This window comes from Sceloporus occidentalis, unplaced genomic scaffold (assembly GCF_023333645.1).
Source record: "Sceloporus occidentalis isolate IW3139 unplaced genomic scaffold, rSceOcc1.0.p SCAF_21, whole genome shotgun sequence".
NCBI classification, from domain to species: Eukaryota; Metazoa; Chordata; class Lepidosauria; order Squamata; family Phrynosomatidae; genus Sceloporus; species Sceloporus occidentalis.
In genome coordinates this window covers 7,244,735-7,267,688 of record NW_028317001.1, presented here as the reverse complement: position 1 = coordinate 7,267,688, position 22,954 = coordinate 7,244,735, and the positions used below count along the sequence as shown (strand labels likewise).

The 22,954-nt window shown below is 45.5% G+C and overlaps 1 protein-coding gene across 1 annotated transcript in view; it reads left to right on the top strand.

Moving 5' to 3' along the window:
- LOC149301511 (uncharacterized) overlaps positions 1-22,954 on the top strand; it is a 235,000-nt gene that overhangs the window by 152,366 nt on the left and 59,680 nt on the right. The gene's annotated exons all lie outside the window — the stretch shown is intronic.

Below are 22,954 nucleotides of genomic sequence, written 5' to 3'. Positions count from 1 at the left end.
GGAGTTTCCCCTTCGAGATGTCAAAAGCAGCTACCCCCGTGCCATAGCAGGCAAAACAGGGCCTTCTTGCTGGTGACATCCAAGGCTTGGCGAGTGACCACCTCGCTGGACCCCAGGGTCAAGTTGAGGCGGCATTGGAGGCTCCGGTATGTGTAGCAGAAATTCCAGAGGGTCAGGTTCCCTCACCGGTCATCACGATTCTATTCAATTCCTTGCAGTAGAGGCCACAGTGGATGGGCCTGGTGAATTGCACCTGTGAGAGCGGCTGGAACTGGGGGTCCAGAACCTGGAGGCTGCCGTCATCCCAGCCCACAAAACGGTCTACCTCTGAAGCATACAGAAGCCCCATCAAAGGGACAGGGGCCCTGGAGCAGCTCTTGTAAGAGCTATCTTCCCACAAAAAGTGCAGCATGTTCTCTGAGTCAAGAGCCACAAAGATCCTCTTGAGGGAATCATGGGTCACATGGCGCACGGGGCTGCGCAGGGCGATGCGGCTAATGTGCTGCAGGCCATGGCTGAGGAAGGCCACCTTCATCTCCTCATTCTTCATCTAGAAAGTGGTTGGGGGAGAGAGGAAACACATTGTCAATATGTCACCACCATTTCCCTCCTGCTTTCCCTGGAGGTCTGTGTGTGGCTGGAAAGGATGCGTGGTTTTGTGGGGGAAAGGACTCCCACGGGGGTCCTCGTCTCCACGGGCACCTTTCCTCTGCCATGCTGCAGTGCCAAACCGTGGGTGAGTAGGAGTCATGTGGCAAAAGGGCCATTGCATTCTTAAGTCTGCGCCAAGCAGATGCAGACGGAGGTCGCTCTGCCCACACAAGCCCCAATAAGAACTGACCTGTCCAGTTCTTGTATCGTGGTCAATTTAGGAATACCCCATGAGGACAAAGGAGTGAAATGGGCTGAGGAAAGAGAAACAGGGACATTTCAAACATGGCTGGAAAAGTGGGACGATAATCAGAACCGTCCTCGCCAAATCAGGAGAGTTGGGGGGGGCATGGAATCACAGAATTGGAAGGGATCCTGAGGGAAGGGATCTGGGTCATTCCCAAGCAGCTAATGCAGAAAATACACCACTGGAATAGAAGAAAGAAGATTAGCAAGAAGTTCTAGAAGGAAGATGCAGAAAGGAAGGAAGGAAGGAAGGAATTGGATGACGGTTATAAAGGTGAAAAGCTATAAGGGGGAAGGATAGCAAGAAATGGTTGGAGCATCAGTTTAGCTATGTAGATATCTATATGTCTAGATCATAGAATCATAGAGCTGGTTAGAATTCAGTTATTGTAGGCAAATTAGTATTTTGCTAGTAAGTAAACTGTTTGTGTATGCATAAATGCTGAATAATAATAATAATACTAATAATACTAATATGCTTTATTTATATACCGCTCTTCCGAGACGATCAAAGCAGTTTACAGCATCATTTAAAACATTCACATCATAAAAACATCATCTCAGTGCATATATCAATAAAATCCAACATCAGTAAAACAAGCAAACAATAAACAGGCAAGGAATCTATCAATTGTGATTAGCTACTCGTATCAGGGGAGACAGACTCTATGAGGAGTCTGAAGAAAATGCTAACCAGAAGAGGTGAGTCTTTAAAGCCTTTTTAAAGGCATCCAGTGTGGGGATCGTGCAAAACTCTTCTGGAAGATTATTCCAGTGCATTGGTGCGACTGAAAATGCTGTCTGGTGAGTTGCTGCTAGTCTCACCTTAGGGTGTACTAATAAATTATTTCCTGATGTTCGGAGAGTGCAGGGTGGACTATGTGGGGAGAGGCGCTCCCTCAAGTAACTCGGGCCCAAGCCATGTAGGGCTCTATAGGTAATAACCAACACTTTGTATTATGCCCGGAAGCTAATAGGCAGCCAGTGTAAAGATTTTAATACCGGTGTTATATGGTCTGACCTGGAAGTTCCAGCGACCAGTCTGGCTGCAGCATTTTGAACTAGCTGAAGCTTCCGAACCTGGTACAAAGGTAGCCCCATGTAGAGCGCATTACAGAAGTCCAAACAAGAGGTTACTAGTGCGTGTACTACAGTTTCTAGGTCCTTTCGGTCCAGGCAGGGATACAGTTAGAGTATCAACCGAAGCTGGTACCAAGCACTCCTGGCCATAGCATCCACTTGCGATGATAACTGTTAGGATGAGTCCAGGAGTACTCCCAGACTGCAAACTCTGTCCTTTAGGGAAGTGTGACCCCGTCCAGGACTGGGTGACAAATTCCACTGTCTGGGCCTGGGGCACCTATCGCGAGTACTTCTGTTTTCTCCGGATTCAACTTGAGTTTGTTTTCCCTCATCCATCCCATTACTGACTCCAGGCAGGCATCCAAAGGAGAGACGCCATCCTTAGTCACTGTACCATTCGGAGATATGGAGAGATAGATCTGGGTGTCATCAGAATACTGATAACACCGCACTCCATGACTCCGGATGATCTGTCCCAGTGGCTTCATGTAAATATTAAATAGCATGGGGGACAGAATGGCGCCTTGGGGAATGCCAGATGTTAACTCCCTTTTACGAGAGCAGCTGTCCCCCAGCCTCACCATCTGGAATCTTCCTGAGAGGTAGGACCGGAACCACTGAAGCACAGTGCCCCCAATACCTAACTCTCTCAGGCGTTCCAGAAGGATACCATGGTCGATGGTATCGAAGACCGCTGAGATGTCCAAGAGCACCAGCAGATTCACACTTCCCCTGTCGATGCCCAAACAAAGATCATCGACTAAGGCGACCATGGCAGTCTCAACTCCGTATCCCGCCCTGAAGCCAGTTTGAAATCAGTCTAGATAATCAGTTTCATCCAAGACAGCTTGGAGTTGAAAGACGACTGTGCTCTCGATCACTTTGCCCAAGAATGGTAACAGAGAGACCAATCTATAATTACACATCTGCAGGGGATCAAGGGAGGGTTTCTTTAAAAGTGGCTTCACTATTGCCTGTTTCAAGGCTGATGGAAATATCCCCTCCCGAAGAGATGCATTAACTATACGATGTAAGGAAGTTTTTATAGCATCTTCTCCCTGAACGGTCAACCCGGAAGGGCAAGGATTGAGAGAGCATGTCATCCTCTTCATGCTACCAAGGAGCTTGTCCACATCCTCAGTATTTACAAACTCAAAACCATCCAGAATAACATTGTTTCCAGAGTCACTGGATACCTCTGTTATAGGTTCTGTCAAAAAAACAGCATCAAGATCTTCCCTTATCTGAGAGATTTTATCGGCAAAAAAGTCATTAAAAGCATCACAGCAGGCTATAATTGGTTCCAATAAAGGGTTCAGGGCAGTTGGTAGTTGTGTTAAATCCTTTTCGGCGTCGATAAAAATCATAGCTGCTTTTTAATCTATTTTCTTCTCATAGAAGTGTATAATATCTAGTAAATTCCTCGTGTTGTTTCTAAGGTGCCTTTTTGGGAGGAAGCCTGTTTGGTCTTCATTTATGATATTTGGTAGGGATTTTAAAAATCTTTCTACTAAGACCATTGCAAAGATTTTATAATCGTTGTTAAGGAGAGAAATCGGTCTGAAATGTTTCACCTCCAGCACCTCCTCACTTTCGTTAGGAATCAGTACAATATCCGCTATCTTCCAAGAGTCAGGTGTTCTTCTTTGTGAGAGTCTATTCATGATTTCTACTAGGGGTAGGGTTGCCATAAGGCAGGACCTCCAAACCAGGACAAATGTAGGACAAATGTAGGGCCACATTTTCAAATGTAGGGCATGTTTTTATAAAAAATGGAGGACACATGAAAAAATTGATAATTTTTTTAAAATGTTAATATAAATGCATGTTTCTTAGGCATGCTCAAAATGGAGGACATTTTGGCATTATTCCTAGACAGAAGGCTGAAATGTACTTCTCTTTCTGGCCAAACAGCCCCCCCCCCGTCCAATTCTACATTTCCCACTCCCAAGTAGGCATAGCATTTGCAAGATCACAGGCAGCCCTTGTGCCATTGCAAACTACATATCCATTTGCAAGATCACAGGCAGCCCCTTGTGCCATTGCAAACTACATATCCATTTGCAAGATCACAGGCAGCCCCTTCTGCCATTGCAAACTACATATCCATTTGCAAGATCACAGGCAGCCCCTTGTGCCATTGCAAACTACATATCCATTTGCAAGGTCACAGGCAGCCCCTTGTGCCATTGCAAACTACATTTCCATTTGCAAGATCACAGGCAGCTCCTTGTGCCATTGCAAACTACATTTCCATTTGCAAGATCACAGACAGCCCCTTGTGCCATTGCAAACTACATATCCATTTGCAAGGTCACAGGCAGCCCCTTGTGCCTTTGCAAACTACATTTCCATTTGCAAGATCACAGGCAGCCCCTTGTGCCACTGCAAACGACATTTCCATTTGCAAGATCACAGGCAGCCCCTTGTGCCATTGCAAACTACATTTCCATTTGCAAGATCACAGGCAGCCCCTTGTGCCATTGCAAACTACATTTCCATTTGCAAGATCACAGGCAGCCCCTTGTGCCATTGCAAACTACATATCCATTTGCAAGATCACAGGCAGCCCCTTGTGCCATTTCAAACTACATTTCCATTTGCAAGATCACAGGCAGCCCCTTGTGCCTTTGCAAACGACATTTCCATTTGCAAGATCACAGGCAGCCCCTTGTGCCTTTGCAAACTACATTTCCATTTGCAAGATCACAGGCAGCCCCTTGTGCCTTTGCAAACTACATTTCCATTTGCAAGATCACAGGCAGCCCCTTGTGCCACTGCAAACGACATTTCCATTTGCAAGATCACAGGCAGCCCCTTGTGCCATTTCAAACTACATTTCCATTTGCAAGATCACAGGCAGCCCCTTGTGCCATTTCAAACTACATTTCCATTTGCAAGATCACAGGCAGCCCCTTGTGCCTTTGCAAACTACATTTCCATTTGCAAGATCACAGGCAGCCCCTTGTGCCTTTGCAAACTACATTTCCATTTGCAAGATCACAGGCAGCCCCTTGTGCCACTGCAAACGACATTTCCATTTGCAAGATCACAGGCAGCCCCTTGTGCCACTGCAAACTACATTTCCATTTGCAAGATCACAGGCAGCCCCTTGTGTTATTGCAAACTACATTTCCATTTGCAAGATCACAGGCAGCCCCTTGTGCCTTTGCAAACTACATTTCCATTTGCAAGATCACAGGCAGCCCCTTGTGCCATTGCAAACTACATTTCCATTTGCAAGATCACAGGCAGCCCCTTGTGCCTTTGCAAACTACATTTCCATTTGCAAGATCACAGGCAGCCCCTTGTGCCATTGCAAACTACATTTCCATTTGCAAGATCACAGGCAGCCCCTTGTGCCTTTGCAAACTACATTTCCATTTGCAAGATCACAGGCAGCCCCTTGTGCCTTTGCAAACTACATTTCCATTTGCAAGATCACAGGCAGCCCCTTGTGCCTTTGCAAACTACATTTCCATTTGCAAGATCACAGGCAGCCCCTTGTGCCACTGCAAACGACATTTCCATTTGCAAGATCACAGGCAGCCCCTTGTGCCATTGCAAACTACATAGAATCATAGAGTTGGAAGAGACCACAAGGGCCATCCAGTCCAACCCCCTGCCATGCAGGAATCCAGATCAAAGCATCCCACTCCCAAGCCTTCTTAGCAATTCCCCCTTCCTCCTTTTCCTTGCCCCCTCCAACCCCCCCAAATCCCTCACCCCCTCTTTTTCCCAGGTATGTCTCAACTTAGGAGGGATTTGTGGGACAGATCCAAAGCCTTTTTTCTTTTGTAATGGGGGCAAAGCCTTGACAAGCCCTGGACCCCTGAGAAGAAGAGGAGGGGGCTTAGAGAGAGGAAGAAAGAGAAAAAGAAGATGAGGAGGGGGAAGAAAGGAAGAAAAAGGAGAGGAGGAAGAGGAGGAGAAGAAAAAAAAACAGAATAACAAGAAGAGAAGGAGGAGAAAGAGGGGAAGAACTAAAAGAAGCTTGCCTGAGTGCAAAGCTCTCCCTGCTTCGACATTGGAGCATGACAAATAAGGAAGCAGAGGGCTGGCCAATAGGGGCAAGGCAGAGCAGCAGACCCCGCCTCTGCTAGTTTCAGTCGTCCTGCTGCTGCTCCAAACATGCTGCACAGCACTCTATGGAAGGGAGGCAGCAGCCCTGGGAGCTCAGAGTCGGGCAGCCACCCGGAATGGGGGCGGGGGCGGGACCGGGCACGCCCCCCAGGGGGCGGGAAAGTTCCGCCCACCACCGTGAAATGGCAACCCTATTCCCCCATGATCCCTGGCTTTGGAGGCACCAGGAACCCACCCAGCAAGGAAGGAGAAAGGCAGAGGGAATGACAACGTTACCTGCCCTCCCTCCTGACCCTCCCTCCCTCCCTCAAAAAAGGCACCAATTCTGGGGAGAGAGGGTCCCCTTTATCTCCCCCAGAGGGAGGGAAAGTGTGGACTGTACAGGAAGGGTGGGTGGGTATGGAGTGGAAGGAAAGAGTCCCTTCCTTCCTTCCTTCCTTCCTTCCTTCCTTCCTTCCCTTCTTCTTCTTCCTCCTCTTCCTCCTCCTCCTCCTCCTCTCCTTCTGCAGGAACAGAGATTTTTTTTCTGCCAACAATGCGGAGGAGGAGGAGGAGCAGAAAGAGAGGGAAAGAGGAAGAAAGAAAGGGAAAGAAGTCGCAGGGAGAGAGGCTCTGCTCCAGGAGGAGGAGAAGGAGGAGGAGGAGGGAGGTGTGTGAAGGGGGGAGGGTCCAGACCCCCTGCCCTCCCCCCCCCCTTGGCTATGTCCCTGTCACAAAGTATAAAAATTGCAATTACAGTAATCACAGGGCAGCGGGCAGTTATGCTGTTATGACCAGAAGTAAACATATATACAATTATAATTATATATACATGCTGAGGTTGACCAGAACTTGGGGGGTCTATACATGCGCAGGTGCAAGGATGCACATGCATATGTACCCGCATATTTCTCCATGAATTTGCTTATGTTTAAATTGTACGCAAGTAGAAGAGTATATATATGTGTGTGCGTATGATCCACCATATATGTGTACATGTGCTTGCATCTCTCTCTCTCTCTCTCTCTATATATATATATATATATATATATAAAACCTCAAAAGGTTTACCATCACTGATATATATATGTGTGTGTGTGTGTGTGCGTACACATGCACACATTCAGACAGGTATCTATGGGTATGTATAGATGTATCTGTGGGTGTTGTATGCAAGATCTATAGACTTGAAACATTACATATTTCCATATATATATATATATATATATATATATAGGCTCATAAAGATATAGTCTGAGTGCTCTTGGATAGATGCCTCCACATATATACACAGATGTAAAGATGTATATGCAGAAACACACATGCACACATACATCTGTTGTTATCCATTGTTCTGGTCCGTTGTTCCAGGTGATGCTGGAGAAGAGTCCCTGCCTCCAGTGGAAGCAGAGGCTGCAGGCGATGAGGAGAGGGACTCCTTGCCCAATGCATCGCTCACCTGGAGGGCCAGCACCAGGAAGGTAAGTCCCCCCACCTTCACAAAGGCCCCATTCCCACTCGCTCATTTGCCCTGGATAGAACTGGGCATATCCAGGTGCCCTCATATCGAATCTCCCCGGAAACAAGTTCGTACTACCCTTTACCTCAATCGGGGCAATCTACCCCCTGAACTTGACCCGATCATGACCGGGGCTGAGTTCATATTTGCCGGCAGCAGGGAAGAGCCAGTTGTTTCCGAAAAGAAAGGGTCAACAGTCCGTTTTCAGAAAAACCGCGCTAACAGGGATTTACCCTAGATCTCTTGCGCAAGCCCCTGATCGAGTTCTGTTAAAATCGGGGCAAGTGTGAACTTCCAATTTTTAAACCGGTTTGGGAAGCGGGGTAAAACGTAGTCTGAATGGCCCCTACATTTAAGGGTGAAGGGAGCAAGAAACAACAAGCAAAGTCTAAACACTTCCTTTGACCATTGCAGCGTTGGAGCGTGTCGCCACCCTCGAACTGTCAATGGCTCCACTGCAGCAAGGCCAGGAGCAGCACAGAATGTGGCTATACAACTCGGTATGTGGTACACCCCACAACAATGATGTGAGTCTTCCTTTTTTATGTTCAAAAATGTTTATTACACTGAGATATTCCCATGATAGTATTTAAATGACCAAATATCGACCAAATATTAACTGTTAATTTAACGGAATGTTATCGCCCTTTTCTTCAAATGTTTTAAGACAACTCCATTTCATTTCCAAATATTATTTTGGTTTCCTTCTTAGTAAGGCAGAAACTATATCCATATTTCTAGCTTCATATATCTTAATCAACCAATCTTCGATAGAAGGATTAATTGTACATTTCCAAACTTGAGCAAATAAGATCCTTGCACATGAGACCATATATAAAATAATTCTATTGTATTTTACTGACTTTATTTTTTTAAAAAATTTGAATCTTTATTAAAGGTTTTCTTAAAACAGATACATATAACATACAAACAAACAACAGTAAAGTACAAAACATACAATAGGATACAAAAAGTACAACACTAAAACAAACCATATGTGGCCCGACCCATCGTCCACACACGGCGCGAAAAAAGAACGCATGATTTCCTGAAGGAGGAGGGACATGCTTTTATGTCAAGTTAAATTCCCTAATACATTTATCAATCAAGAAGATAAGTGATTCATACAAGCTTATGTTATAAAGTACAAGTAAACTTGAATTATTATAGCTGCTTCTGAGCTTAGCAAAAGAAAAAAGAAAAAAGCATCTTTCAGAAAAGGGATCATTTCCTTCACCAAATAAAATTAGAAAGAACGTTCTCCTTTTCCATAAAAATCATAAGGGGACTCCAAACGTTTTTAGTTTTATTCCAGTCCAGGTTCTTCAGAAGACAAGTGAGTTTATCCATTTCCATATATTCCAATAGTTTCATGCACCAATCTTCCCGTGTTATAGGTTGTGTGTCCTTCCAATGTGAAGCAAAAAGTATCCTGGCAGCTGAAACCATATAAAATAGCAATTTCCCATATATTTTTTTCCAAATTCACATTCAAAATCATATTTAACGAATACATTTTGGGATCCAACCAAAATTTCTCATTCAAAAATCACTTGAATTGTTTGGTGAATCATGGCCCAATATTTTTTGGCGAAGCTACAAAAGCACCATACGTGGATATAAGAGCCTGGGGAGTTGTTGCATTTCCAGCATAACGGGTTCTTATCTTTATATATTTTGGCCAATAACAGGGGTGTTAGGTGCCATCTATACTGCATTTTATAGTAATTCTCCCTGATAGCAATAGATGATGTATACTTTAATCTGATATTCCAGTTCTTCTCCCACTGCTCGAGCGGAAGGTTCTCTCCCAAGTCCTGCGCCCATTTTATCATTGTTGGCTTGATTATTTCTGCATGCATATCCAACTTTAAAAGAAACTTATATATTCTCGAAATCCTCCCCCTTGTTTTTCCAAAAATAATCTTGTCAAAATCTGACATATCAAATGTAATCCCCACCTCTTTTTTATCTAATACAAATCTCTCTTTTAGCTGCCTAAATAAAAACCAGTTAATACAAAAGCCCGCTTGCAACAAACTCTCTAAAGATTTTATGTCCAATTGATTGTTACTAATATTCTTAACTAAAATGTCCTTATATGTAACCCATTTGTCAGCAACTATTACATCGTTTCTATGGAAGGCTTCATTGGTCGAGACCCATGAGGGAATATTTGGGTAAATTATATTTTTAAATTTATTCCAGACTCTATACAAAGTTTTTCTTACATAATGGTCAGTAAAAGCACGATTAACCAAAATTTTATCATAAAATAAATATGCATGTATCCCATATATATTACCCGCCATTTCCAAATTTAACAAGCTTATGTCCTCTAATTTACACCACGCTATCATCCAATCAAAACAGGACGAGTAGAAGTAGAGTTTTAAATTTGGGAGACCTAGCCCTCCATGACCTATTTCATCTTGCATGATACGAAATCGGACTCTTGGCTTTTTGCCTCCCCAAAGGAATTTGCTTATGCTACGGTTCCATTCTTTAAAAGGAGTTTCATTAGTTAATATTGGGATTGTCTGAAATAAAAAAAAAACAACCTCGGCAGAACCATCATTTTTATGGCTGCAATCTTACCTAACCAAGATAACCCAATATTATTCCAACGCGTCAAATCTGTCTTGATTTTTTGCCAGGTGGGGCCATAGTTATTTCTAAAGAGTTCTGTGTTTTTTGTGGTAAGCCATATTCCCAGATATTTCACCTTTTCCACAATTTTAAATCTAGTTTGTTCCTGTAATTTATCATTGTCTAACTTCGAAATATTCATAGTCATCAGTGCAGTTTTATCCTTGTTGATACTTAAGCCTGAAACATTACCAAAAGAGACTAAGCATTTGATTAGCTCTTCAATATCTTCAATCGGATTGGAAAGGGAAACGGCTAGATCATCCGCATAAGCTTTAAGCTTCATATCGGCACCTTTGATTTTAACACCCCTAATACATTCATTGTATCTTACATCATCATTCAATATTTCCAAACATAAAATAAATAGGAGCGGAGAAAGCGGACAACCTTGTCTGGTACCTTTATAGATGCTAATAGCTCTAGTGCAGTGACCATTTATGATTAACGAAGCTGTCTGTTTACAATAAATTTGATCCAACCAAGAAATAAATCTGTTTCCTAGACCAACCCTTCGGCATACTTCCTTCAGGAATTTCCAATTTAAACGATCAAACGCTTTTTCAAAGTCAACAAATAATAAAGCTAACTGCTTATCACATCTTTTTTCGTGATATTCCACCAAGTTTAACATAAATCTCACATTATTTTTCAAATGTCTCCCTGGCAAAAAACCTGATTGGTCAGGGTTAATATAGCTCTTAAACACGGATTTAAGTCTTGAAGCAATGATTGCCGTAAAGAGTTTATAATCTGTATTGAGCAGAGCTATGGGGCGAAAATTTTTGGGTTCTGGGATCTCAGATTCTATTTTCGGAATAAGTACTGTACTGGAACACCTCCAAGAATCTGGCATCTGACCTTTTTCAATATGATTCATGAGCATAACTAAAGGACCAGTCAATTCATCTATAAAAACCTTATAATATTCCGCTGGGAATCCATCTGGACCCGCTGCTTTCCCAGATTTAGAAGCCTGTATTGCATTAACCACCTCCTGCGTAGAGATGTCCTGATTTATTAGGTCCGTATGCAGTTTATCAATCAAGCGGATATTTCTTTGATCTAAATAGTTGTTAATTGCAACAGGTGAGATTGCATCCGCTTTAAATAAATTAACATAAAATTTAATAAAGGCGTTCTCAATTTCCTTTTGTTTGTAACAAATTATATCATTGTATTTCAATTTCACAATATATCTTTTCTTTAAATCTTGTCTTAATTTATGGGCCAAAAACTTTCCCGGTTTATTTGCCGAATAAAAAAACTTTTGTTTAGCAAATTTGAGCTTCTTATTTACCTGATCAGTTAATATCAGAGAGATTTGCATTTTAATCGTTTTCAATTCATGTAAAATTCTAGAATTACCACTATCTCTCATTAATTCTCTATCTTTTACTTTCAATTGATTTTGTAATTCTGCTAAACTCCTGTTCTTATTCCTCTTTAGTTGTGCACCCTTTTTAATATAAAAGCCTCGAATAACTGCCTTTGAGGCGTCCCAGATATTTCTTAAAGAGGCTTCACAGTTTAGATTTTCCTTAAAGTAATTAATTAGAGTTTCTTTTGCTTCCAATTTTATTTTCTCATCATTCAGTAATATGGTATTAAGCCTCCAATTATTATTACCAGCCCCAATCTTCATTGTCATCACCACGGGTTTGTGATCCGATGTAAAATTAGGCATCATGTCAATATCAATTATATTTGTACAAAGATTAAATGAAGTTAAAATCATATCGAGTCTAGCCCATGACTTTTGTTCACAAGAGTAAAAAGAAAAATCTTTAGCAGTAGGGTTCTTTAACCTCCAAACATCACATAGAGCACAATGTTCAATTAAATCAAAAAAACTCTTTGGTAATCTACCCTGTTTGGGTTTGATTGTTTTCTCAGATGATCTATCTATCAAAGGTGACCAAACCCCGTTCCAGTCTCCCATGAACATTGCAGTATCAAAAGAAATGTCTTTAAGTTTAATCCAAAGTTTTTGGAAGAAACTATCCTTATTATCTGTGGGGGCATATACTCCCAAAACAAGTATCTTTTGGTCCATAATATTAACAATAATACCGATATAATGACCATTGTTATCGTTCAGAACCTCCACAGCATCATACTTGTTAGTAAGATACAAAACCACCCCTTTTTTTCTCTTTCCATTTGCTGAAACATAATGCTGACCAAATTTAAAGTTTTTTAAATAGTGCACATCCTTCTTCCGAACGTGGGTTTCTTGTAGGCATACTATATCACATTTTAGTTTGTCTAAATAGTGAAAAATTCTATTTCTCTTAACAATTCGATTAATACCTTTTACGTTCCATGTTACCGCTTTAAGTTTCCGATCCATGCAATGTAACAGGAGCAGAGGAAGAGTCCATTGTCAAAAGGTCCATACTTAAGGCTTCTTGTGGCAGATCATCAAGGGTTGGAATTATGGTCTTATCAAAATTAGTGCCATCTTCGTCTGTTGCTTGTTTCCTGAGCTCATCATCACAATCATCTATGTCAGAGCTTAATTCGCCTTTATCTTCCGTGGCGTTCTTAGGTGGGGATATCGGGTCAGATCTTAATGCCTTAGCTTTCTTACTGTCATGATCAGAGTTCGGTTTGCGTCTCGGGAATCTAAGGTTATATTCTGTTAGAGATTTAGAGTCTTTAGGTGCAATCACAATAGTCTCCGTGTTCTGACTGCTGCTTTTTTTTTATTTCTAAAGAGAGATTGCATAATAATTCGAGCATCCTCAATTGATCTTATTTCATGTCTTTTTTTCTTAAACCAAAATACAAGACCTTCTGGAAACAACCATCTATATGAGATACCCATATTTCTAAGATGTGTGGTCAGAAAAAAATAGTCCTTCCTCAGTCTCAGAACTTTTGAGGGAATGTCTTTAAAGACATGCAAAGTTTGATCATCAATAATTAGAGGTGACATGTTGGTTTTCTTCAAAAGTAGATCCCTGGAGTATTTCCTCAGAAAAATTACAATTACGTGCCTAGGAACCCTCTTCTGCTTGGCAATGGCTGAGTTCAGCCTAAATATACGGTCTATCCCAAAAGAAAAAAATTGTACATCACACTGTAGAAAGTCAGCCAGCTTTGGGACTAGTGATTCCATAAGATCTTCATTTTCCACTTCCTTAAGTCCTCTAATTTTAATAGATTTTTCCCTAGCTTTACATTCCCATTTTAAGTTTTCTTCAATTTGAAATTTTTGGGTAGAGCTTATTTCTAATATTTTTTCCTCTTGCATTTTGAAGTTTTGTTAAAGTGTATCCAGTTTGGTTTTAATCTTGGATAGTTCTGCAGTAGATTTATCCATAGATTTCCTCATTTCTTTGAAATCCGATCTAAGTTCAGCCCGAATTTCAGCTTTAAACGAAATCATGTCAGAAGATAAAGATGTTACCTTCTCGCCCAAATCAAAAATCATTTTCTTAAGTTCTTCCATCGGGTTGTTAGAGAAACCTTCCCCGGTCTGCTGTGAAAGCTCAATAGATGGCCTTCTGACCTGTAAGACCGCAGGTGGTTTTGCTGCTTGGGTTTTCTTTCTAACATCCATTTAAATTCCTTGTATATAATGTCTTTATGCCAAGTAAAAATTTCAGGGTTTATAAAGACTAAAGAAGATGTGGTTTATGCAAAAAATTTACAGCCGAGCAGCGAGAAAGATAAGGAAGAGGCAAAAAGAAAAAGTCACTCCAGCCAGCTGTTACACTCTTGGTAATCCTACCAGGTATGCATAGATCTAAATCAAATGACGACAAAAACCGCCCTAGTGTGCGGCAAATGACGGCAAAGCCCACTTAACTGTAAGTCAAGGGACGGTCAAGCCCACTCAGCTGTAACTCCCAAGATAGCAAAATCCGCCCAGCTGTAAGTCAAATAACATCAAAGCCCACACAGCTGTTCAGTATCACTTTGAAATTGAGTTGGTTTTCAGATTCAGCTGGGCGTGGGAGTCATAGAAAGATTGAAAAAACCAAATATGCGAAATATAACTTATAAAATATAAGTTATATTAAAGCTAGTGTAAATTTTCCTTCAATGAAAAAAAAAGAAGAAAAAAAGAAAAAAGAAAAGAAGAAAATTTAGCACATCTCCTGACTGTGCTAAAAGAAGAGTGAATGGATAATCCCTTTGAAAAGGCGAACCTTCACAAGGTATCTTCTTCAATTCCAGAGCAACTCTTAAAAGCTCATATCAAATTTTCCGTTTAGTCTTCCTTGGTTGTAGAAGCGCTAGTCTGGTAATTACAAAAAATTGTCCCAGGTCTCCTCCGTCTTCTTTGACAGCCTTTAACACCAAGCTTGGCACAAAAGTTGTAGGCTTTGCTCTGCGTATAAAACGCAGCTGAGACACGGCCATGGTAGCTCCTCTTCACCGACCCCCGGCAGTAGGAAAGGAGCCCTCGATGGGCAGAGCCCTCAGTCCTTCTATGCCTTGGGGGTATCTTGGTAGAGCCCCGTCTGGCTTCCCCTTCGGCAGGGAAGATTCGGCCGGCCTTGGGTCGGCCCCGACACCGTGTCTCGCGGAACGTTGTCTCGAGCCGCGGCTCAAGGCACGTCCGTTCGCTCCGCCTTACAACCGGAAATCCGTATTGTACTGACTTTATGTTGTGTGTCATGTTTAGTAAAAATACATTTGGTTCAAAGGGGATATTCATATCAAGTATGTTTTGGATGGTTCCATGAATCCTTTGCCAGAATCCTTTAGCTTTAATGCATGTCCACCAATATGAAAGAAGTGTCCCTCGGGTTCCCCGCATTTCCAGCACTTAGTATTGCCAGTTTTGTATATCTGGGGGATTTTGGGGGGGGTTAGATACCACCTGTATAACATTTTGATATAATTTCCTTTATAAGTTTTGGCACAGAGTGAATTTATTTGTTCCTTTCCATGATTTTCCCCATTCCACTATAGTTATAGTTTTATTTATATCATGTGCCCATCTTACCATGCTGTGTTTAATAATTTCATCTTCTAGATCTCTTTCTTTTAATAGTTTATAATACTTGGAAATGTGTTTACCTTTTTTTTCCATCATGATTTTATCTATTTCACTGTAATCCCGACAACTATGTACCCCCTAAATTGGGACCCAGGAAAATATCAGTTCTCATGTATGCGGATGATACTATTTTATTGTCACAAACACAGCAAGGTTTAAGGAGATTATTGAAGGCTTTCAGTCAATTAGCTACACAAGACAAGCTGAAAATCAATCACGAAACAACAACAATACTAATTTTTGCTAATAGGCATATAAAACATACATGGTGAATTGATAGGCAACTTATAGAACAAGTGAAGTCCTTCAAATATTTAGGACTAAATTTTTCCTCAACTGGATCTTGGAGTTGTCATTTTGAAAATACAAAAACAGTTGCTATTAATACAGCCAACTCTCTATTAAGATTATACTGGAGCAGAAGTGGCAAACAGTTCCCTACGGCCATTAAAATCTTTGAGGCTAAAGTTATAGCTCAGTTGCGTTATGGGGCTGAAATTTGGGGGACTAACATAAAATCTAACTCGGAAACAGTCCAAAATAATTACTTGTGAGCAATTTTAGGTCTTCCCAAAGGAACCGAGACCGCTATCCTTCGGTTGGAAGGTGGTCTCCGTACTGTTAAGGCTATAACTCAGGTTCAAGCCATTAAATACTGGCTCAAACTTACTAATGGGATAGGACTAGCCCTTGTATTGATTGCTTTCAAAGAAATATTGAAGTTTGAAAACAAAACTTAGATCTTGGAATCAAGAAATCCTGCAACTTATTGATTTGTAAGGGTTCTCAAAGTACTCTTTGTGCTCTTTAAATTATGATAAAGCTGTAAAATATATGAAGTCCCATATTTTGAAACACGACTTTCAGTTAGATTGCACTTCTGTTGGCCTATCAAAATGTCCTCCTTGGTATACCAAACTCCCTTTCCAAATACGTTATCCACAACATCTAAATAATATAACTAATTTCAAACAGAGATATGCCTTCATAGCCTTACATTGTCAATCAATGACCACAGCTGTGGTGCAAGGGTATTATCAAAGGACCATCTGGGAAGAGTTTGTCCATGTGGCTCCAACTCAGTTGAAGATCTAAGTCATTACTTATTAGAGTGCCCAATTTATAAAGATATAGGAAATGCTTTATACAAAGACTTAGGGTTGGTATCAAACAACTCTGACTCATATCTGATCACTCTATTATTAGGGGATACTAAAACAAGCATTTCTGAAAAAGTAGCCTGCTATGCCTTTAAAGCTTCAGTGTTAAGGAGGAAGTTCTATAAAGACGATGGTTGCGTCACAGGATAGTTTTGAAGCCCAACTATTCTTGCATATCCTCAGCTCTGTAAACCAATGTTATAGAGCTTTATTGTATCTGGCCCCTTATTATGCCTCTTTAGACCCATCTTACATGTTGCTGTTGTTGTTTTCAAAAGACAGTTTTAACCCTGCAATGCAATGTACATTATACAATGTAGTTGTTGCTTATATTTTATATTTATGTTTTTATATGAACTACTTTTTTTGTAATGGTATATGCTATACAAAAATAAACTTATTATGTATCTATCTATCTATCTATCTATCTATCTATCTATCTATCTATCTATCTAATTTATGCACAAGAAATTTGCCCGTTAATCAATTCAAATATTATGTCCTGGTTAATTTAGTCCAATTAATGATACCTGCTCTTCTTCATTGTCAAACATAAGTAGCAATTTATACATTTTACCTATCAAATGACTACCATCTGTGCATAAAAACTTTAAAATTATGACACCCCCCCCCCCCCGGTACTGTCAGCTCTTCATATCCTCTCTCTTCCCCTTATCTGATAATATGTCAGCCATTATAGTTTAAACCCTTCACGTTCTAATCTTTTCCCAGAAAAGCTCTTTTGGCATTTCATACATTTATAAGGTTTTCCCCATGTGGCTTCTTTGATGTGAACACAGCCTATCATTCAGACTGTAGCACTTCCCACATTACATGCATGGACAGGTTGCTTACCTGTAACAGTATTTCTTCGAGTGGTCATCTGCGAATACATACAAATGGGTTTCACTGCGCCTGCGCAGTGCTGTTCGGAACCTATTGGAATCACTGGGCAGAGTTTACTCTGCAACATATTGAAACTTTTTGGCGGTAACTCTGCCCACCCATTATAAGGCCCCTGCCTTCCCGCTCTTTTCCCCAGTTCCGCAATTTTTCCGCCAAGCAGGCGAAGGAAGAGAGCCAATGAGAGCAGGACACTGAGGGGACGGACGGGTGGGATTTGTATGTATTCGCAGATGACCACTCGAAGAAATACTGTTACAGGTAAGCAACCTGTCCTTCTTCTTCGTGGTCTCTGCGAATCATACAAATGGGTTTAGACTGACAAGCTAAGGTATGCGGCGGAGGGAGTGTCCTGAGACCAAAGCTATGGTAAATCAAAGGTATATTTATTACAAATAAAGACCCTGAACCATAAAGAGTCAGTCTTTTGTTCATACGCAGATAAAATAGCAATAACTTTGCTAAACCTGAGAAGGGAACAGAGGTCATGCAAGACCGATCCCATAGGACTTGTGCAAATCAACATTCAACAGTATAAACAGTGTAAACTGTATAACACAAATACGTCAGTAGTGCAATCAATGCAACCCTGAAACCAACACAGCCCTCCCGAAAGCTGCGTCTCGGATGGCCCTGGTGTCCAACCTGTAATGCTTAATAAAGGTGAGGGGTTGGGACCAGACAGCAGCCTTACAGACATCCTCCAAAGGAATCCCAGACAGGAATGCTGAGGATGCCGCCACAGCTCTTGTGGAATGTGACCGAACCCTGCCAGGGAGAGGTTTGCCCAGCAGTTCATAGCAGAGGTGGATGGTACTAGCCACCCATTTGGAGAACCTCTGCGTAGACACGGGCAACCCCTTCTTCGGTTCCGAGTAGCATTGAAAAAGTCTCTCGGACTGGCTGGAGGCAGCAGTTCTGTCCAGGTAAAACGCCAGCGCCCTCCTGACATCAAGGGAGTGCAGGCGTCGCTCCTCATCCGACGTCGGATCGGATGCTAGAGTGGGCAACACAATGTCCTGGCACATGTGGAAAGCAGACACCACCTTCGGCAAGAAGGTGATGTCCATACGGAGGACCACCTTGTCCTTGTGGAACCTCAGGAATGGTTGGTCCCTCCGTAAGGCACAGAGTTCGCCCGCACGACGGGCAGAGGTGATGGCCACAAGGAAAGCGGTTTTCCAAGTCAACAGTCTCAAGTCCGCTGTGGCCATGGGTTCAAAGGGCTTGGATTGGAGAGCGGACAGTACCGACTCCAAACTCCAAGCCGGTGTTGGTACCGACACAGGAGGATATAGGTTGGCACAACCCTTCAGAAAGCCCTTTACCAAGGGATCCTTAAAGAAAGACACCCTCCCCCCGAACTGATATTTAGCACAAATGGCAGAAAGGTAGCCTTTGATGGATGTGAGGGACAGCCCTTCCTCCAAAAGCGCCATCAAAAACTCCAGCACCACTGGAGTGGAAACCTGTGCAGGAGACAAGCCCTTCTGGTCCAGGAAGAGGCAAAATCTCCTCCATTTCAGGGCATAAGAACGCTGGGTGGAAGGTTTTCTGGCAGCCAGGATCACCGTCCTAACCGATTCTGGCAAGGCGGTCAGGGCCGGATCTTCCAGGCCACCAGCGGCAGGCTCTCGATGTCCGGGTGGAGAATTCGTCCGTCCTGGACCGACAGCAGGTCCGGACGCGGGTCGAGACGGAGGAAGCATCTCCCGGAGAGGTGGAGAAGGGATGCGAACCACGGTTGTCTCGGCCACCACGGGGTGATCAGGATCGCCTGCGAGCGGTCCGTTGTCATTTTGGACACCACCCTGACGATAAGAGGGAACGGAGGGAAGGCGTAGAGGAGCTCCCCCGTCCAAAGGAAAGCGAATGCGTCTCCAAGGGATCCGTCGAATCGCTTCCTGGAGCAGAACTGGGGACAGTGGCTGTTCCAGCTGGTCGCGAAGAGGTCGATCCGGGGGGTTCCCCACCGATCGAAGAGGTCGCTGACCGTCTCGGGATGGAGCCTCCACTCGTGGCACACCGATGGAGATCTGCTGAGGCGGTCTGCCAGCTCGTTGTCCTCTCCGGGAAGGTGAATCGCCTGGAGGAGGACACGTCTTTGGATGCACCAGTTCCAGATGCGGAGTGTGAGGTCGAGCAGGGTCCTGGACCTGGTACCACCTTGCTTGTTGATGTAGTACATCACGGTGGTGTTGTCCGTCCTCAGGAGGACCACTCTTCCTGAGACAGCAAACTCGAATGCCCTCAAAGCCTTCTCCACTGCGAGCATCTCCAAAGCGTTGATGTGGAGGAGCTTGTCTTGTGCGGACCACCTGTCCTTGACGACAAGGTCGAGCAGGTGGGCGCCCCATCCCTCCAGGGATGCATCGGTTGTCAGCGTCAGCTGTGTCTGAGGCTGATGGAAAGGCATCCCGGTGCAGACGTTGGAGCCGTCTAGCCACCATCTGAGGGAAGCGGCTATAGGTCTGGGTACCGTGAGCCACTTTGAAGGTGGGTCCTCCAACGGAAAGAAGACGGAGAGGAACCAGGATTGGAGAGGACGAAGACGCAGTCTTGCCCAGGGGGTGACGAATGTCATCGATGCCATGTGGCCCAGGGCGACTTGGACGTCTCTGGCTCTTATCCTTCTGTGTGAGATGCACGGCCTGAGGGATGTAGCCAGGGCCTGAAACCGGTCCGGAGGAAGGAAGGCTAGGCAGTTGTCGGAGTCGAGGATGGCCCCGATGAACTTGACCTGTCTGGTCGGCGTGAAGTGGGAATTTTCCTTGTTGACCACCAGCCCGAGGGAATCGAAGAGGTGCAAGGCGAATGAGACTGCCTCGTGTAGCTCTTCCTGGGATTCGGCTGCAAACAGCCAGTCGTCCAGGTAGGGAAAAACCAAGAAGCCCTTCTGATGAAGGTACGCCACCACCGGTGCCATGCACTTCGTGAAGACTCGTGGGGCCGTGGCTAAGCCGAACGGGAGCACGTTGTAGTGGTACGAGTCGGAGCCGACAGCGAAGGCGAGGAATCTCCGGTGGGATTCTCGAATCCCGATGTGGAAATAGGCGTCCTTCAGGTCGACAGTCGCGAACCACAGGCCCTGGTGGAGGAGAGGCAGAATGGAGGCCAAGGTTACCATTCGGAAGCGACGGTAGTTCAAAAACAAGTTCACTTGTCTCAAGTCCAGGATGGGCCTAACGCCCCCATCTGCTTTAGGTACGGTGAAGTACCTGGAAAAAAAGGCCCGAGGATGTTGGTCGGGCGGCAAAGGGGAGATTGCCCCCTTACAAAGCAAGGTGCGCACTTCGTCGAGAAGGGTGTCCGAGGGGGGAGTGGACATGAAGGCTCCAGTTGGAGGGAGCTCTTGGAACTCGAGGGCATAACCCCTACGGACGATGTTAAGAACCCACGAGTCCGATGTTATAGAAGCCCAGGCGTTAACATAGGGCCTCAAGATGTCCAAAAAGAAGAGGGGTGAAGGGGAGACGAAGCGCGCTGCGTCCCTTCAGGCTCTCTTCTTCCCCTGGTCGGTATCCTGCCGGCGGGCCTTGCGGTACCGAGGTGGGAAGGTGCGACGGCCAGAGGAGGAGGAAGACTGCGAAGGGAAGCGTTGTCTCTGAGAGCCTTGATGCTGGGGCTGTCGGTCCCGGGAGAAGGTCCCTTGTGACTGACCTTGCGGTTGCCACGGGCGCTGTCGCTTCCGGAACGGAGAAGCCGGTGCTGAGGACATGCCGTGCTTCTTTGCCGCCGCCTTCATCCTGAACTTGCGGTTCAGGCGGTCGTCGGTCTCGGCGTGGAAGAGGCCGGTCCCGTCGAGTGGCATGTCCTCAATGGCCGCTCTAACCGTCGGGTTGAGGTCGGAGGCCCTGAGCCACGCGTGGCGCCGAAGAGCCATGGCAGCTGACATGGACCTCCCGGAGCAGTCCGCCATGTTCCTGGAAGTGGTGATTAGCCAGCTTCCAATGGAGTGCGCCTCGTCTCTGATCTCCACCAGCTGCCTCTGGATGTCATCTGGGACGTCCGGAACCATGGGAGAGATCCGTTCCATGAGGGTTTGGATGTAGGCCCCCATGCAGGCGGTGTAGTTGGCGGCCTTGACCCCAAGAGCCGAAGCCGAATAAGCCTTTTTTGCCAGTCCATCGATTTTCTTTGCCTCTTTGTCGACAGGGGAAGTAGCCTGCTTCGGAACGAAGCTGTGCTGGGCTCCCTCCACAATGGCCGAGTTTGGTCTGGGGTGTTCTGCCAACCAGGAGCAACTCGCCGGGGCGACCCTATAGAGGGATTGGACCTTGCGGGAGGGTGCCGATAGGGCGGCCGGAGCATCCCAGGACCTTTTGACGATGGTCTGGAGAGAGGGAAGGAGAGGAAGGCATGGCGGAGTGGGGACCCGTCCATGCACCCTACGCTCTACCGGGTCCTCTGCGTCGTCCCCCGCGGCTGCGAGCTCGATGTCGAGGGCCCGTGACATCCTGACCACGTGCTCTGTGAAGGCCCTGACGTCGTCCGACGGCGAAGACGGCCCTGGGTTGTGCATCCTCTGAGGGGAGGCCGAACCCGAGAGGACATCCTCGTCCGAGGGTGCCTCCGAAGGTGGCAGCGGTTCGTCCTCAGAATCCAGGTCGGAGGAGAGGGGGTCCGTCACCCTGACCTGGGATCTCGGGCGGGCGAAGTCCACTGACGATCGGGAGCGTCTGCGGGTTGAGGACGGCGACCTCTCACGAGTACGGAGTGGAGACGGCGACCTCTCGCGTCTACGGGACGGCGATGATGACCTCTCGTAGACCGACACGGTGGGAACCGATCTGGCCGGGTCGGCTCGGTCTACGGGGTGGGGGTTCAGCCTGGTGAACTCCCTCAGGGCTCTGTCCTCCGGCACCGACATGTAGTAGCGGCGCGACTGCACGTCGTAGAAGAGGTCCGGGATCCCCTGTATGTGGGCCAAGTGACCTTCATCATCGGTCGCCGGATGGGAAGGAGACCGATGATCAGGAGAGCGAGGGGCGTCATCCGTCCCGTGGATGAAGTCCAAGGCCGGGGGAGGCATGGATGTAACCGGGGTCCCCTGGTCTACCGGCGTCGGCTCCTGGTATGGAGCTGGCAAGGCGGAGGCGCGGGCCTGTCTGGAGTGGGAGCGCTCCATGTCCTTTGCCCTCGACGGGTCGGTGGTGGGCCAATCCTTGGAGGGCTTGGCCTTTTTAGGGGCCGGATCACGGTCAGCCTTGTCATGGTGCCTCTTCTTCCCAGGCTTGGGAGTCTCCTCCGATGGGAAGAACGGGTTGTCCGGGAGGTCCAGGAGGACAGCAGCCGGTGTCGATGACGAAGGCCTCGGGGACCTTGTTCCTTGCACCGGTTCGGTATGCTCGCTAGGCATCGCATGCCGTGGTCCCTTGGATGCCTTGGAGGACGAAGGCGAGGCGAGATGGACCTCCGGTTTGGGAGCCTCCTTGGAACGGGGGCCCTCCGATCCCTCCTTTGGCTTGGAGGCCCGTTCGGTACCCTCAGTCCCCGATGGCTTATGGGGGCGCTTGGAGGGTTTGTCGGTGGCACTGGGCGGTTTGGAGCCACGGGCCACATCGGAGGTGGTGGAAGGAGTCCCGGCCGGGACACACACCACGCTGGGGACGGCGGCTCTCCCCGATCCCACGCTGGAGACACTTGCCCGAGAAGATGAAGCGG